Raw genomic sequence first — 19,520 nt, 5'->3', positions numbered from 1 at the left:
AACATTTTATGATTGACAGAAATGTCATCAGAATCACTGGAAATGGCTCAACTTCAAATGCAACTGAAGCAGCTTGAAAATGCCAAGGATATGAAACAATTTGAATTACAATTAAAAGCTAAAGAAAAAGAAAAGGACAGGAAGGCCCTAGCAGAAAAAAACAGGGAGAAAGAGAGAGTTTTTGAACTTCAGAGGCTGGCATTGAAAACACAAAGTTGACTTAAAATGGTGGAAGTAGAGGTGTAAAATAGCAATAGTGATGAGGACAGTGATGGCAAGCAATCCCATTGCAGACACAGATGAGTTTAAATATGTCTAAATTTTAACAAGAAGGATGTTGATGCCTTTTTCAATTCATTTGAGAGAATGGCTAAACAAATGAAATGGCCAGTGGCCATGTGGGTATTGTTGATCCAAACAAAGTTGGTAGGTAGAAGTAGGGAGGTATTTGCATCACTATCAATGCCTGATCTCGTTATTATTTATTTACATCGGTAAGGTTTACATATGTATGTCAGGAGAAGTGGGTAAAGTAATTAAGATTTCAAGAGATACGGAACTGAGTCGATCTTTGATGGTCATAGATGAGGAGATATGTAATTCAGAAGGCATATTTCCAGAATCAAATAGTAATATGTGGAATTCATGGTGAGAAGTGCAGTCTTCTATTGTGTAAAGTGAAGTTGCAGAGTCTGTTGAAAAAGTGGGAAAGTGGTGTTAGGAGTAAATAAAGAAATTCTTGGTTCCAGAAATAAAGTTTATCTTTCGTAATGACATCGCTAGATCACAGGTGGAAGTGATGCCTACTTGGTTGAAAAGCCGGTGGAAAAATCTGAGGTCTAACAGGATGTATATTCCATGATTTTCCCTGACTGTGTGGTATAAAGGTCACAAAACTACTGGAGGCAACAGAAAGAGAAATCAAGGATTACAGATGAGCAAGTTGATATTCAATTATCAGGAACTAGGTTTGAACAAATGGTTGGGAAAAAAAGAATAGGTGGAGGACAAAGTGTATATTTTTAAGTTCAGAGAAATTAGCTGAATTACAACAGAATGATGAAAAATTAAAGCATTTGTATCAAAAAGCATATATGGAAGAAGAATTTCAGTGTATCCCAGAATGTTACTATCTTAAAAATGACATCTTGATGAGGAAATGGAGGCCATCATATATTCAGGTGAATGAAAAATAAGCAGAAGTTCATGAGGTTGTATAAATGGTGGATTATAGAAAGGAGGGGTTATGGGTTGCACATGAATTATCAATAGGAAGTCATTTGTGAGTGAGGAAAACTCAAGGCAAAATATAAAACCTTTTTACTGGCCTGGACTGCATAAAGATGTGGTTGACTTTTGCTGGACATGTCACATGTGACAGGTAATTGGAAAACCTCAGGCAGCAATAAAGCCAGCACCCTTAATAGCCATTCCTGCATTTGAGGAGCATTTTACAAGAGTCTTAATTGATTGTGAATGACCCCTACCTAAAACAAAACGTGGTAATCTATATTTGTTGACCATAATGGACCATTCTATTAGATTTCATGAGGCCATTCCATTACATAGTATCATGGCTAAAAGTATTGCAGAAGTGTTACTCAATTCTTTTTACTTTATATGGACTGCCCACAAAGATACAATGGGATCAAGGGTCAAATTTTACATCATAGTTTCCATGATGCCAAATGGACTATACCAGTTTAAAGTCATGTAATTTGGTATGAAACAAGCCTCACCCACATTTCAAAGAATAACCAATAAAATCATTTTGGGAATACCCAATTGTGTGGTGTATACATTGATGATCTCGTGATTTTAGTTGCACATGGATGGAATATTTGGGGCGTTTATCAGAATTATTTGATCAACTTCAGGAGGCAGACTTGGTGGTAAATCTGGCTAAGAGCCAGTTTGCTCAAGGCCAAGTCATGTTCCTGGGCCATGTCATTGGACATGGATAAGTAGCTTCATGGGGTGTGAAAACAAAGGCTATTGGGAGGTTTCCCAAGCCATCAATTAAGAGGGAAGTACAATGACTCTTGGGACTGAATGGTTTATAATTGGAAGTTCATGCCAAATTTTAGCAGTGTGATTGCTCCACTGACTGACTTGCAGAAAATATCAGTTGATGGGCGAATGTCAAAAGGCATTTAACAGCCTGAAAGCTGTGTTAACCGTTGCCTCAGTGTTAGTCACCCTAATAACAAAAAGCCACTCAAAGTGGTTACTGATTTGAGGATTGTGGGTCTCAGTGCAGTACTCGCAAGAAGATGACCAGAAGTTAGAAAGACCAATTGTGCATTTTTCCAGAAAATTGATTAATCATCAATAGAAATCTTCCACAATTGAGAAGGAGACCATGAGTTTGATGTTGGTGTTACAACATTTCAACATTTGTATTGCCAGTAATGTGTCCAAGACAATTGTACGTACTGATCATAAAACTTAAAGTTAATGGATAATTTTAAGGATAAAAATACTAGACTGTTTAGTATTAAATTTGAAATTTTTACATGTGGCAGGATGAGAGAACATAACTACTGATGTGTTGTCATGACTTTGAAGTAAGATGGAGGTGTTCCGTAGCGGAAAAGAAATGGAGTGTAGTTGTGAATGTTTGCATCCTTAGAGTCAATCTAATGTATATGTATTGTAGTGCACTAATAGCATAAGACTAAAGATTTTTAAAAATGAGCCATATTTGTAGATTGTTGGTTCATATTTTTTAAAGGGTAAAGCGTGACAACATAGTGGCTTTAAGAGGTAGATTTTGCTAGTGTTTTTTATGAAGAAAGTTTGAGACCAAGGGGGTGAACAGTCTGCTCCAAAGCCAGCAATTTAAACAGCTTGTGAGGCCTTCGGTTTTTGTTTTGAAGTTGGAACATAGTTGTGGTCAGAATGGGAGGGGTCAAGCTCTCACAGAACCAGGATTTTTAGTTTTAGTTTCTCAGTTGCAGTTGTTGCTGGGATCTTCTTCTGTCTTACAGCTAAAAGCTGGGATTCTCTTCCTGCCGTTAATCTCATGTACAATTCTGTCTATTTAACTGAAGTTACCTTTGCCAAGAGTGTGTTTATGGAATGTTACTGTATTGGAACAGTTAATTAGTAACAGTTAATATCATTATTATTTTGTACATTATTATTTAGCTGTAAGACAGAAGAAGATCCCAGCAACAACTGCAACTGAGAAACTAAAACTAAAAATCCTGGTTCTGTGAGAGCTTGACCCCTCCCATTCTGACCACAACTATGTTCCAACTTCAAAAAAAAAACCGAAGGCCTCACAAGCTGTTTAAATTGCTGGCTTTGGAGCAGACTGTTCACCCCCTTGGTCTCAAACTTTCTTCATAAAAAACACTAGCAAAATCTACCTCTTAAAGCCACTATGTTGTCACGCTTTACCCTTTAAAAAATATGAACCAACAATCTACAAATATGGCTCATTTTTAAAAATCTTTAGTCTTATGCTATTAGTGCACTACAATACATATACATTAGATTGACTCTAAGGATGCAAACATTCACAACTACACTCCATTTCTTTTCCGCTACGGAACACCTCCATCTTACTTCAAAGTCATGACAACACATCAGTAGTTATGTTCTCTCATCCTGCCACATGTAAAAATTTCAAATTTAATACTAAATCCAATTCTTCTATTTTTTATTTTGTCTGTATTTTAATTATAGTGTATGAATAAAGTGTGTTTTATTTGAAGCCTATTGACCAATTTGATCCATTGATTTGTACCTGGGACAGACCTTGCATTTACCTTTAAACTAAGAAAAACGTTAGGGTCTAGGCTATCTCCTTAACACATTTTGGGGGGTTTGGTTTGGTCCATCAAAATGAATGAAAAGCAAGCTGGCTGTAATGGTAAGTGATCTTTAATAAGTAGAATAGTTCATGAAGATACTTATTTCTTTTTTTTGGTAATGACTGGCTCAACACCATCCAAAGTTAAGGAAGAGCACCTGGGAAGGTGTTGAGCACCCTGAGATTTGAAATTGGGAAACAGTGGAAACCAGGCGAAAACATTGAAAGGAGCGCACTGCCACAACACCCCACCCTTCCTATGACTACCTTCTGCCCCAAGTGTAATAGAGCCTGCAGAAACTGCATCAGTCTGTACAGCCATCTACGGACGCACTCTGAGAGTGGACGAGCGTCATCCTTGTCTGAGCGGGACCGCTGATGAATGAATATTGTAATGACCAAAAGACAATCTGAGACAGTTTTATATTATGGTCCCTCCTGGAGAGGATGTCATTAGAAGGCCTGTAGCACCAAGCTAACCTTAATGAAACAGCATGGAGACATGATGCTCTGACCTGTGCTAACTGTAGGCCCTGTATGTCTGGATGAAAGAGGTTGCTTTGTTTATTATTCACTTAACAGAGAGTTTAGGATAGAACAGCTATTGACTCAGTTATAAGTCAAAGACCCATAGCTTGTATAGAATCTATCACCTGCCATCCATGCTGAAACAAGCATTATCCCCCACCTCATTCACCTGACAGCTTGTGCTGCAACAGACGCCTTATCAAACGTGACTGATTACTGTAAAACAGACTCCATGCAGCCATTAAGCAAATTACCTGAATCATTGCAAGGATTAGTCTCATTAACACATGATTAGCATCAAATTAAAATAATGAGTGTTTAACTTCTGATGTCTTCCAGTTGTTTGAACAGCTTGATCAGCCACGCCAGGCTGGCGGAGAGGTACAACATGTCAGAAAGCTTTGGGGGAAGGAAGGAAGCCAGATGACATGTGACAAAGTGTCTGCGAAATGGAGCATGAAGCACTAAAACCAACAGTGAAGGTGATGGGAGTATAGGCCACAGTGGAGGAGGAAGCATTGTTGTCCTTGCAGTTTCAATCACTCGAGCATACACAAGATTAAAATCATCCTGTCATTTTGTATTGCAGTCCAGCTATATCACTTAAATTATTTTTGATCGGTAAAATTCCATAATCCTTTTGATCGTTAAAATAACCATATTTAATGTAAAACATTTTAGCCAGCAAATTCTGTGACTTCTGACACATGTGGCTTTGCGTATACCTGGGATAAAGGTGAAGGGTTGAAGATTCTATCCGACAATACTTATCATGGTATCAACATATCTCCCGTTGTTTGTGATTGGTACCAGTGATTTAGTCCTTCGGTGTCCCTTCGCGCACGTTTATTGCAAATAATGTGCAAATCTCCAAACATCACCCTGTTTGCCCAAGTGAGACAAAGTTTAGATTTATTTTAGTCATCATTTGGGTTGTTTAATGATTTAACTGTTTTGCACTCATTGGTTTATAGCTGTGATAAAGTGTCATGCATTTCAAAACAATTTTATCATATGCATACAGAATCAAATTATAACATTCAACAATGGCAAATTGTGCACTGTATAACACCTTTAATGTGGTAAGAAACATCCCCAAGTGCTTCACCATAATGCTACCAAACAAAATTTTACTTTAAGTCATCATGAAACGAGCTCAGTCAAAGATGTAGGTTTTGAAGTGTCTCAAAGAAGAAACATAGAGTAGTGGAGAAGATTAGAGAGGAAGTTTCCATGCTAACTAATATTAAACATCAATGATGTATTTGCTACTAAAATATTTCTACTGCTAAGGATACAAGGCATGACTAAAACAATTTTGGCCTCATGTTAAAGCTTTACAGCTCAAAGGACACTAAGCTCTATAAAGTAATTTTCTTTTATCTTTCTTTCATATTGGACACCATACAACTTTAACTTTGTGCTAATATGCACAATATGATTTATGCTGAGTTTTTTTTTATGTTAGCAGGTGATAAAACTGTTCTTTTTTACCACTCAAGAAAACCTGATGATTAGTTCCTTCATGTTGTGGAGTTCAGGGAATTGCACTTTTATCACAGATTGGCATAGTCTTGTGCTAAAAAGCACTTAAGCTATTGCTGCAACTGAACCAGGAAGTTAAAAAGTGTGGCGTTGATTTGCTTTTCATCACCTGGCCATGATACATTATAAAACTCTTCTTCGTGACAACTCAGCACAATGCTTTGCTAATAACACAGTGTGGAGCTGGATGAACACAGCAGGCCAGGCAGCATCAGAGGAGCAGGAAAGCTGACTTTTCAGGTTGGCACCCTTCCAAAATGTCAGCTTTCCTGCTCCTCTGATGCTGTCTGGCCTGCTGTGTTCGTCCAGATCCACACTGTGTTATCTCTGACTCCAACATCTCTGAATGCTTTGCTAATGACTTTTTTCAATATGGCCTGTGACTTTCAGGAATCTGAGCTCATGAAAAACCCTAGGCCCCTAAACCACTGCACTCTTTAGAACTGTGCTAATAATTCGATCCTATCTCACCCTTCCACAAAAGTGCATCAAGCCTCACTTTTCAGCATTAAATTCCACATGTTACTCGTCCGCCCATTCTGTTGTGCTGGTATGTATTGTGGGAGTTGATTGTTATCATCCTCACTGTTTGCCACAAGCATAATCTGCCTTTTACAAACCCATATTGGCTCTCCCTAATTAAATCAGTCCTACAAGTGCCAGATGATACATTCCCTAATTCATGTTTCAAAAATCCTATCCAGCTCTGATGCTGAAGTGATCAGCCTATAGCTCCTGGGAACATCCTTGCGCCATATTTTGATTAATTGTGTCTTATTTTCCAGTCTCCAATCCTATGCTACCTTCTCTATATCTATGGAAGATTGGAACATTATAAAAACCCTTTATTTATGTCCACTCTCACTTCCTTGGACAAACAGGGATGCAAGCCATTCTAAACTAGATACGTACCCAATCTTCCACGTGCATCTTTCCTATCAGTTTTAATTCTACCTATTACCTTGTTGGGATACTCTTTCCCACTAAACACTGATAACAAATGAATTGGGAAATTATTCCAGTCACACTTTGTAATTCAACATGGCTTTGCGCTTTATGGGCTTCCCTTCAGCCCTTTCTATCTATAAAAGTGTAGAAAACCTTGAGTTCCCTTTCATATGGCAGTGGGGCAGCAATTTTAATAAGGAATGAGGTCAGTACACTATTTGGAGAAGATCCCTGGCTTGATGGATCATAATTTAAAACCAGTTTGTATACAGTTAAGAGATAGCAAGGGGCAGAAAACTTTGTCGGGAGCTAGTTATAGGACGTCAAATACTTGTGGTATTGTTGAGCTCAGTATAAATAAGGAAACTAGAGGCAAATATAACATGAGTTGTACTTTAACAATGGGTGACATCAATTTATATATAGATTGTGTAAACCTAATCAGCATTAATGCTTTGGAGGATCTGTCAAATACCGGAGAATTTACAAGGTCAGTTTCCAGGGCACTTTGTTGAGGAAGCAACTGGGATCAGGCCATTTCAGCTTTAGGACAATGTAATGAGAAAGGGCTAATTAATAAGCTTGTTGCTATGGTACTTTTGGGAAATAGTGAGCATAATACTATAGAATTTTACATTAAGTTTGAAAAATATAGCAAATTCTGAAGCTAGAGTCTTAAAGTTGAACAATGGAAACTAGGAAGGATTGAGGGAGAAATTGGCAATTGGGGGTTGGGAAAATAAAATGAAAGGCACATAAAAGCTATTAATTAAAGAGATGTTACCTGGTCTACAACAAAAGTAATGCTTCTGAGGCAAAGAAAAACAAAGGAAAAAGGAATAAACTCTGGGAATAAAAATGACTAAGGATTGCATCAGAACAAATGAAATGATTTTGAAGTTTGGCAGAAAAAGTGGAAAGCCTGAGCGTCAGAACCAACTTAGAAATAAGAAAAGGATGACTAATAAAGTGAACTAAAACAGAATATGAATGCAAGTTGGAAAAGAAACAAAAGGACAGATTGCTTCCCTAGGTATGTGAAAAGGATTAGCAAGGACAAACTAGGTATATACTTGAAAAGGGTATAAAACAGTGCTATGGGCAAACAGCAATAGAGTGAGACTAATTGGATAGCTCTCTCGAAGATACGGCACAAGCAGGTGGGAAACATAGCCTCCTTCTGGGCTGTCAAGATCCTTAATCTTGCGGTTCTAACTTATCAGCTCATTGCCCCAAGGTGGAAAAGCCTGCAATGAAAGTTGCATGGATGTGTGCTGAATGTTGTTGCCTGCTATGAAGCACAAAGCATTTTGTTGGTATTGAAGCTTCCAGCAACTTCCTAGAACGCAACTGGATGAAAAGAAGAAGAGTATTCTTTGAAATAGTTTTATCATTATAGCCGTTCATATATAGCTTATGTAACAATACTATTGAGCATCAATGTATACTGCAAAATGGCTGAAGAAGGGAGAGCAAAAGTGAGTCAATGTAAAAAAGAGCATGCTGAGCATGGATCTTTGTGTCTTTTAGGGAGGCTCCACACATCTCCATTATCTTCAAAGCTCTGAGTAGTCTCTTCAAAATCGGTCAGTGCATGTGTATTCCTAGTGGTATCCACTGGCTGAAGTTAACAACACCTGGTATAGAAATAGCTGTGTCCTGCAAACAGAGATCACAATGTTGCATTCCAATTCTCTGAAGCACATAGAGCAACAGCCAAGTGCCTTAGTGCGGCTCTTTTGGTTACGTTTACATGTGTAAGTAATTTACAGCCGAATTGAGACGAAATAAATCTTTCAGGGTGATTTTCCGTGAAAAGGACTTATTTAAAAATAAAGATTTCCAATTTTTCGGCAACCTCATAATTTTCCATTGCACTTTTAAGCCAATACAGCACTTTTGAAATACTTTGGATTACTTTTTAAATGTGGGGAATGCAGCAGCTAATATATGCACAAAATATTCCCTCAAACAATATGCAGGTGACCAGATAATCTGTGTACGTAATTTAAAACCATACAACAATAGGATGTAGGTATGTTTAAAACCTATCTATCTCAGCCTTGATTATACTTAATGACCCAGTCTTGACAGCTGTATAATATAAAGAATTCTGTACACTCACTACCCTTTGAGAGAATAAGTTGTTTCCCATCTTTGTCTTAAATATGCAACCCTTTAATCTGAGATTTTGCTGTCTGTTCTTCCCACAAATGTAAACAGCTTTTCCATCTAAACCCTAAAAATCTTACACTTCAATAAAGTCACCTCTCATTCATCTAGACAACTTATTCAACCTGTCCTCGTAAGACAGTCCCTCCAAATCTAGTATCAGTCAAGTGAACCTTTTCTAGACTGCCTCCAATGCTATGTCTTTCTATCAATATAGGAATCATAACTGTTCATAATATTCCAGCTGTCATCTAACTAGTGCCTTGTAAAGCTTTAGCAAAACTTCACTTTTTTATACTCCTCTTCCTTGGAAACAAAAGCAAAACATTTGCATTCACTATTACCTTCTGAACAGATCCACAAGGCCTGTCAAATCCCTCTCTGCTGTAGCTTTCTGTAATTTTTCTCCATTTAAATAATATTAAAACTCCTCTATTCTTCCTGCCTAATTACAAAACCATAAACCCATAATCTCACATTTTCCCATAATCAGTTCCACATGCCAAGTTTTCTCCCACTCACTAAACCCGCCTATGTCCTTCTGCAGAATCTTTGAGTCATCTTCCTACTTATTTCTGTGTCATGATAACAGTATGCTCACTTCTTTTATCAAAATGATTAAAGTATATTTTAAATAATTGAGGCCCCAGCAGCGATCCTTGTAGTACTCTACTAGTTACTGGATTAAATATCAGCCAGGAAATGAGGAAGAACACATTGCATCATATCGCCTGTAGCTTATTCTGCCTTGTACAAGTGCCACAGGACCTTTTACATGCAGAGTGGAATTAGAGCCTTGGTGTGCTGTTTCATTTGAAATGCAGCATACCAAAGATGAGAATGTTGCTTGTATTTCCTGCTACTTGTTGGCTTTGGCTCAGTCGAAGTACCACTGTCTTGGGATCAAAAGCTTATGAGTTCAATACCACTCAGAGGCTTGAATACATAATATAAGATGGAACTAATGAGGGAGTGTTATGCTAAAGGAGGTCATTTCATTTGGGTGAGATATTAAACAGGGTCCGGAGTGAGGCGGTGGCTAAGGATGCAGAGCGGGGCTTTGGCACATGGTGACCAAGTGGCTGGTGAGCCAGGCAGAGCTCTAGCATTCGGCAGCATTACAGCATCATTAAGTTCCGGAGCAGTTGATGGTTAGACAGCTGGTAAACCCGGGTGGGACATGGCAACTGGCATCATGACGGCTGCATAGGGGGAGAGAGCGAGCCCATGCATGGGGTGGGGAGAGAGCGAGCCCATGTGTGGGGGACAGAGCAAGCCCATGCGTGGTCGGGAGAGAGCGAGCCCATGCATGGTAAGGACAGAGCACACCCATGCGTGGGGGGAGAGAGAGAGAGCCCATGTGTTGGGGAGAGAGCAAGCCCATGCATGGAGTGAGAGTTCGAGCCCACGCATGGGGTAGGAAGACAGCAAGCCCATGCACAGGGTAGGGAGAGAGCGAGCCCATGCATGGTAAGGACAGAGCAAACCCATGCATCATAAGGAGAGAGCAAGGCCAAGCACAGGGGGAGAGAGCGAGCCCATGTGTGGGGGGAGAGAGCAAGCATCAAATGTGCATCAAATGTTTAAGCAATTTCAGTGGATATCATTGTTGATATTGTCCTCAAGGAATATACAAAATGGATGTTTGTCTAGATTTCAAATGCTTTAATAACAAAAGCAGTGCGTTCCGAGTTCAAGTGTGCATTGTCCTGCAGACTAATCAAGCAACTGTCTGATGTATTCATTCTCACAAGATTAAAATTGAAATAAAACATCCCAGACACTACTGTCACTATTCTTCAGCATATCCTGTCCCACTGGAAAGCCACGTCACCACAGGTGGCACCATTGTCGAAACCATTGGGTGAAAGTTCTCCTGGGCATGCTCAAAATTGTTTCTGGACCCCATCCGATAAAATCTCATGGCATCGAGTTAAACATAACAAAGGTAGGCCCATGCTGATTACCATTTCCTGTACCTCTCCCCACCTCGGATGATGAATCTGAATATCTGCATGCTCATGGTTAAAGGAGGACTGTAATGTTGAACTTTTTTTTATATTAACTAAGAAGAACTATGATGTTGATCTTTTGACTTATTTCTTTATTTTTCTACTTTGTACCTAAGATTTTGTACCAAGGTACCATCGCACCTAAGATGGCTCTGGGACTGGCGGCACTGTCGACTTTTCGCTGAACTCTTGTATTCGTGCACTTGAGTACACATGATGACAAAACTTAATTCCAATTCTAATTCCATGTGAACACCACTGGGAGTATGTGCCAAGCTTGTCAAGAATGTACCCTGGGTGGGAGACTTCAATGTCAATTACCAAGAGAGACGAGGCGTCACCACTGAAGACCAACTTGACTGAGCCCTAAAGAAAACAAAGCTGCTGGACTGAGTCTGCAGCAGGTAGTGGGAGAACCAGCAAATAGGGAAAATAAACTTATTTTACCTTATCTTCTGTCCATTTTAGTATTTCCAGGAGTGACCTCTGCATAGTCATTGTGGAAATAAAGTCCCATTTTCACATTGAAGATTGCCCTCTATCATGCTGTGAGGCACTACAGCTATGCTAAATGAAACAGACTTAGGATATATCCAGCAAAACAAGACTTGATATCCATCAGAAGCTGTGGGTCATGGATGCAGAAGAATTGTATCAATCAGCAACCTGTCGCCAGCTGAATCTCATATTGTGCGAACACTCATTTATAAACAGCTTCCCCTGCTGTTTGGGGGAAAGAAACAGCAGTATAGCTGTGGCTTACAATGAATTTCAGTAGTCTGCTTTTTCAAAAAATGCGGAACTCCTTTCCAAACTTTTTAGTTTCAAAGTAATCCTTTTCATATGGTAGTAGTCACTAACAGTATAATTTTTTGAAAATATTTTCGGCAAATCTAAAATTAGAATTTGGCATCAGGTTGCTCAGCTGCCAGCCTTAAAATTAAAGGAAATCAGGGAGTGCACGTACTATCTTTTCTAAAAATAATTTTTACACTTGTTTAATAAATAAGTCAGACACTTTATAACTTGTGAACCAGTCACTCTGTGTGTCCTGTGAAGAAGTGAATGAATCGCAGGAAAAGGCTAGAGAACTGAAGGACTTGGGAAACAAAAGGAATACTCCATCAAATCCAGAGGACTGGTGCAATGGAACAATTTCTCCAGCACTTGCCTCTCCTTTTATCCATAACACCACTTTTTTTTTCCCTTTAGTGACCTGATAAACATGGTAAAGATATTAAAATATCTGAAAAGAAAGTGGTTGTCAGTAAGGAAGAGTGTAAATGATGAGAAGGATTTAATTACTGAATGTGCTTGGCAGAAAATTTACAAATGACACGGAGGCAATGAGATCTATAATTGGCTTAGTTTGGAATTCTGAAATGGATGCTGGAAAGCCCAAATAAAGGATACACCAATAAACATTTATACATCTGGTACAACCACTGCTTGATAAAGGAAACAAGATATCCTCCATTGAAAGTATCTACGCCTAGATTTAGTGAAAAGATTGACATCAATGAGGACTGTTGGAATTGGCATTTAATGAACCACAAAGAATTGCCAGTATTCTTAGTAAAATTCTCAAAGGAACAGATGGACTTTAGGCGCGGGGAGATTCTAACTGTGAAATGGGAGTAGACAGAGCTCCATATGCTTTCAACCCTTCACTGTCCAGGAATACTGTAGGCACCTGCCAAAATGTGTATGTGTGCTCAGGCAGTGTTTTTCAAATATGAGCGAGGATGATTATGTCGATCTGCCAGTAATTTTATTGGAAACAAAGTCCATGAAATGGCACGGAAAAGAAGTTTCTCCCTATTGAATTTCAACAAAATAGTAAAAACACGCTTTTAAACATTCCAAATAAAAGGTTAGCAATGGGAAATTAAGCTCATTATTACTACAGTTGTAAAAGTATAATGTGCTGTTGTAATTTGCCCATGATATTTATATTTAAGTGACCTTCTATCCCTTTTAGAAAGGGAACGTGAGTCATTTCTGGATTTCAATTGCTTCAATTTTCAGGTGTTAGCCTATAACATGATAGTTGCATTCTTGTGCGACTTCATACTATAGAAAATCATGTTATAGGGAAATCGCTGTAGATAACTCACTATACTGTACAGTAGAAAGTTTGTATTTTCCAAACAGCACCCACTATTCATCAATCACTTTACAGCCAGTTTGTGCTATAGCATAAATACCTGTACTTCAAATGAAGACGCTAGATATTTATCTACAATCGCGGAATGGAATCCACTGAGGTTCAGTGATTCAAATCTACTTTTTTTAAAAGAAAGACACATTGTAATTTGCAACCTTTCATCAATACTGAGCTGGGAAGCACTATGCCAGTCTAACACAAATCATCACCGTGAAAAGTCACATCGCAGAGGGAAGGCTAAGAGAAGGAAGATAACTATCAAGAACTTGGCGCTGGTGAAAAATAGCCTGAACTTCACTAACAGTTGCTGCTGTGGAGAATTTCAGAAAATATAGTTTGAGTATGATTGCTTGATCTTGAAAATATGCTATGGATCACTTGCTTGTACTCACTCAGGAGATACCAACTAAACTCATTCTAGAAAGTTAGGAGTTTTCACTGTCAGCCTAAGTACCTTTTTCAATGGTGTAATTGACTTTAATTATCAAACAAACTGACTGAGTGTTAACTTTTATGAGTGTGGAGTTTCATTTATTAGGATTTCAATTATAGTTGCATTTAAACAAAAAAAGCTTGCGTTTCTCTTATTTTTCATTTTTCATAACATTGTTATTATCATCATATTATTGACATTGTCACTTGGCAACCGAGGAAAAGGTGAAGGCAAATAAAGTTCACTGCTGCTGGAACTGTTGATGAACCTCCCAACATGTAGACTTCCCCAGAATTCAGCTGGAGCTCTTCAAAAATCACATTGCACACTCTGTCAGCACTGCCCTCGGGAATCTGAGCCTGTAATTGTGACCCTTTTCTAGCAGGTCTAGGTAATTTTACCATGTTCAATACATTTGATTGACATAGTATCTAGTACCAAGCCATCTGCTTCAATATAGCTCCTTCACTCCTCTCAAAATAGTGCATACATTAAAACAAATAAATAAACAGACCAGAAATTTCTGTAAGGTACGGTCTGACATCATTCTCCGTTCATTATACTTGCAACTGTCCTTTGCATTTTTGTGGAATTTTGCATGGCAAGTTGTTGCCTTTGAAAACCCAACTTCCTGTTTTCCTTCACTGGGCCAGCAATTCCAGAACAATGTACCTCCTTAACCAATCAAATTGATGAGTCGTTGATAAACATTGTAGTAGTTAAATCACAAAGTGCAAGTTAGAATTACGAATTCAATGCCAAATCAGAGTCAAAACTGAAATAAGGAGATGGAAGGAAATATGTAATCGAGACAGTGAAGACAAAGAAAGTAAGAAAAATGCACGGTGATTTGTTTTTCTTTAAATCCAGCTCCAGTTGAAATCCTAATGAATGAAATGCCATGCTTGAACAAGCTAATACTCTACAAATTTGTTTGGTAATAATTAAGACCAACCTTACCACTGACAAAGGTACTTGGACTGAAAATAAAAGCTCCTGACTTTCTGGAACTGGTTTAGTTGATACCTACCAAGCAAGTACAAGAAGATCATGATATCTAACACATTTAAATAGGGAGCCAAATGATGAGGAATCATTTTTATAGGGTTTATGGGAGCATGATTCATCTTGCACAACAACTTTTAGATTTTCATATTAGACCACACAAGCTGCCCTGTCTGATATTACTGCCCAACAAATGTTTGAATTACATGATTAGTCTCACCAATAAATTCAGGATTTTTTAAAATTTAAAATGTATTCAGTAAGGTTTGGAGTGATATGCTATTTTAAATGTTTTCCTGTTGGGGCAGGATTATACTGGAAAGCTGAATGTATGCTTTTCCATTAAAGATTCAGACATAAGAAATGAAATGGCATGGTTTCAACGCTGTTTGTATTACTTGGTCATGTGCTGTCACAGTAAAACTATTTCAGAAACAATTTTCAATGAAGTGATCTGAAAAAAAATCAGTGTTACTTTGCTCTAATACATGAACAGAATCTACACTCTTAGATAAGGAAAGATAAACATTGTAGTAAACAGGTTAAGAAAAAATACAAATTATTTACTGCCCAAAGTAGCAATTACACCCACTTCATTATGGAGGTACTTATAGCAAATGTCTTGTACAAAGCTAGATGTTAAGATGGGGAGGAATCAATCTGGGCCTAGTTTACAGTTACAATTTCGTACAATTTAGCAGTGGAGTGACAGGAAACAGAGAGTAATAGTCAGCGAATCTTTTTTGGGCTGAGCAAAGGTTTGGAGGGGAGATCCTTAGGGTGACTATTGGGACTCTTGCTTTTGCTAAAATATATGAATGATCTAGTTATTGGTGTGCAGGGAACAATTTCAAAGGGCTGGGAGCATTCCACCCATAATATCTAATATTAAATGCTTTTCTGTAATTAGACAGCACTTAATGAACAATGACAATGGTGTGAGGAATTACACTAACACCCAACTCACGATTATCAATTCTAAATGTGGCTCATTTAGACTTGCACAAACCACATACTCGGACGCAGGGTTCTCTCTCCTTCAGAAAAATTGAGTGTGTCTATGTAATGCATCTTATTGTAACTAAATACAGTGTGACTGATCACAGTACAGCTGTACAATCTCCATTAGCAATAAGTTGGCCAATCAAAATCAATTTTTGAACCAATCAGTAACCTATTGTCTGGAAGTGTCAGTGGTTCCTCCTTGTGAATTTAAATGTTCTTATATCTGCACTGATGAGTACACAAATAAAATTTTTAACATGTCTTTTTTCAGCAAAACTTAAACAATGCCTTGCTCTCTGCCCACCAAAATCAGTGAGCCCTCAAATGCTTTCTAGACCATTGGATAAGTAATCCAATCAAATTCAGAGAATCTCAGTGGGAATCGTATTCCCAATTGTACTAATTAAAACTTTTAATGTCTGATTATGTTTTATTAAGGTGAGAAGCAATCTTGTGATTTTTACAAGTGTTGCAAGAATTGCTAAAATTGACCTTCTCATGATTGAGTGTTCTACTTTGTTTATTGATATATTGACCTGGGCTCATTTCTGTACGAAAAAAGTTTGGATTTTCTTATTTTCAAGTTCCCCAACAATCAAAAATGTAACGGCCATCTTCCTAATACCTTATTTATCAGGCAACGGTCATCATATTTGATTAGTAAGTGGTTCAATGTGGTGTGATCTTCACATGTACGTATTTCAGTTACAATGCTATCTAAACCTCAGCTGCTTATATCCTAATATTCTATCTTGATGTTTCCTGGCAACTTGTATGTTTAGCAGCTTTTACATCTTATTTTTTTTCTTACTTTAGATGTTAAATGAACCATTAAATGGTCAGTATGTTTCAAGATCTTCCAATCCTATAATGCTGCCATAATTATTAACCAAAAACTGGTGAACATGTTGCAACTACAAATAATTGGAAAAGATAGTGACTTACTAGCAATACTGATAGCCGACGGATGCAGAGCCCCGAGCTAATATCCTGGGGACAGGAGTTTCAATCTCACCTTGGCATTTGGTGAAATTTGAATTAAATGAAATCTGGAGACAAAAGTTAGCCTAATGGTGACCATGTAACCATTGCTGTATTAAAAGCAAAATACAGTGGATTCTGAAGATCAGCAATAAAAACAAAACTTGCTGGAGAAGGTCAGTAGATCTGGCGGTATCTTTGAACAGTTTAATTATGTCTGAAAAAGCTCTTCTTTAGAATTAGAATTGGTGCTTTTAATAGACTGTTGACAGTGGGGGATGAGGATTGAGTGAAATACATTGTTAGCATGCATAGACCAAAAGATAAAGGGAATGTTTACGATGCTAAAGGAGAGATAGAGATGTCAAAAGAAGGTGTAAAAATGAGGAAATGTATGTACTCTGCAGAGAGCAAAGTCAACAAGCTGCAAACAAGGAAATGGCCAAGGGAGCATGGGGATGTGAGGAAAATGGAGTAAAGAGCTCATGCTGTGAAATTATGGATATTTTGTCCTAGATGCTGTAAAGTGCCTGCTTGGAAAATGAAGTTTTGTTTTTCCGGCTTGCATTAAGCTTCATTGGAACACTGGCGTAGGCCCAGAACAGAAATGTTAGGATGGAAGCTAAGTATTTTATTGAAAAACACCTGGAATGTTGGGGTTATTCCTACACACAGAGTGGAGGTATTCTGCAAACCATCACCCGGATTGGGTTTGGTCTTGCCAGTGTAAAGGAGATGGTATTGTGTGAGCAGTCAATACCCCAATGCACTAAGACCAAAAGAAGTACATGTGAAATGCTATATGGAGGTTGTACAGTGAGCAGGTAGGAGGTGAATGTGAAAGAGTACCCCTCCTATGATTTCATGGGACGGTGCCATGATGGAGTGAGGAATTTTAAGGAGTAATGGAGGATTGGAACAGAGTCTTATGGAGGAAACAATCCTCATTTCCCCCCCCCCGCTCTAAGGAAGACAGCATGGATGCCTTCGAGGAAGAATCAGCAAAGCTGCTTCCCATACCCTTCACTGTTTCAGAGACTGATGCCTTTGTGGGTATTTGAATTTAGTTAGAGTCAGGAGCATCCACTGGTGAGCAGTTCTCTGCCATGCCTCAGTAGCCGATCGATGAATAATTGCCCCAGGTTGCTGGCACTCAGAGACCAGGCACCTGCCCAGCCCCAGGCAGGACTGAATAATGATATCAACCATCAACAATTTCATTCAAATATGGAAACTGGAACGCAGCAGGAAGGTTTGTTGGGGTCACTAGACAACTTGACACAAAGGTTGCAGGTTAGCACCAACACATTTGGGTCCCTGCTGCCTCTGGCAATGAACATCTGGCTGTCTCCATGGATGGGTTGGTAGCTGCCAATGAAGAGCAAGGTCCTGCAGCCTCAGTTTCTGCTGGCTATGTGCACAGACCTACGCTCCATCGCTCTCTTAAAAAATAAAGTCCATTAACCACTACACTCCGTTTCCTGTCACACAACCAATTTTCTATTCATGCTGCTACAGTCCCATTTATTCCATAGGCTAACTCGTTCACATGTCTTTTCTGTGGCATTATATCAAATGCCTACTGGAAGTCCATTTACACCATATCAACAGCATAGCCCTCATTAATCCTTTCCAGTTCCTTTTCTTAAACCTCTTGCAACTTCTAGCCATATTTAAGGAGTTTGAGGAATGTTTGAAATTCTCCAGTCCTTTGGCACTATCTCTTATTCTAAAAGAAGCCTGAAATGGTCTGGACAGGACTTTTATTATTTCCACTCTCGTTTCCCTCAGTCTGTGTCTCATCCAGTCCCAGTTACCGATGGAATACAGGTACAGAGAGAGCCTAACCCGTAGCTCCCACTTACCAATTTTAATCACGAACAGTGTTTGAATGATCACCTCTTTCACCAGGTCTGGGGTTGCATCTGCTTCCTTGGAAGTGACAGATGTGAGTATTCATTTCTAAGAAATAAACATTGCCTCCATTCAAAAATCCCCTCAAAAATCATTCCTACTACTCCTTTTACCAGCTTTTTACTATTTACTTTACTATTCGTTTATGATAAGATAGCTTCCAATATCTTTTCATGCCTTCTCTTTGCTCCTCTTACTTGCTTTTTCACCTCCACTCTGAATCTTCTGTATTCATTCTTGTTTGCAAGTATGTTTTATATTGTATCTCTTTCATAAGTTCACATTTTCTTCATCATAGTTTTAAACTTTGTGTAAGTTCTAGCTGTGTCTGCCCTACCTTTTAAGGGACTGTATTTTGACTGTGCTAGAATTATTTTTCTTTGAAGATAGCCAATTGTTCAGCTACCATTTCTCCTGACAACGTTAGACTCCATTTTTCATTCTTAATTTAAAAAAATTCTTACCCCGTTGAATGATAATAAAATCTGAGGCTGGATGAGCACAGCAGGCCAAGCAGCATCTCAGGAGCACAAAAGCTGACGTTTCGAGCCTAGACCCTTCATCAGAGCTCCCTGATAAAGGGTCTAGGCCCGAAACATCAGCTTTTGTGCTCCTGAGATGCTGCTTGGCCTGCTATGTTCATCCAGCCTCACATTTTATTATCTTGGAATTCTCCAGCATCTGCAGTTCCCATTATCTCTCTTACCCTGTTGAAGTTGGTTTTCCTCTAGTGCATTATTATTACTCTGGATTGTTCCTTGTCATTTTTTTCAACATCTTTGTAAACCATATGATACAATGATCTCCATCTTCTTAATCTTCCCCTGACACTTGATCCACTTGGCCCATCTCACTCCCATGAACTGGATCTAGTGCTGCCTCTTTTCTAGCTTGGGAATTTATCCTGTAAAGTGACACCCAGGCATCTTCAAAGCTGTGGATTAAGCCAGCAGGACGTTACTTCCGTTTTTTTTTAACAAAATCTAATCA

At 38.6% G+C, this 19,520-nt stretch overlaps 1 long non-coding RNA gene across 1 annotated transcript in view; it reads left to right on the top strand.

Annotated features, from left to right (window-relative positions):
- The window catches only part of LOC125448233 (uncharacterized), a 148,651-nt gene extending 135,760 nt beyond the window's left edge, over positions 1-12,891 (top strand). Inside the window, exon 3 of the long non-coding RNA XR_009446697.1 lies at positions 11,142-12,891. This is a non-coding gene — a long non-coding RNA (uncharacterized LOC125448233). The remainder of the gene's footprint in view (positions 1-11,141) is intronic.
- Positions 12,892-19,520: the final 6,629 nt, after the last annotated feature.

Source organism: Stegostoma tigrinum, chromosome 1 (assembly GCF_030684315.1).
Source record: "Stegostoma tigrinum isolate sSteTig4 chromosome 1, sSteTig4.hap1, whole genome shotgun sequence".
Classification (NCBI taxonomy): domain Eukaryota; kingdom Metazoa; phylum Chordata; class Chondrichthyes; order Orectolobiformes; family Stegostomatidae; genus Stegostoma; species Stegostoma tigrinum.
The sequence above is the reverse complement of the archived record's forward strand: the minus strand, read 5'-3'. Positions and strand labels throughout refer to the sequence as shown.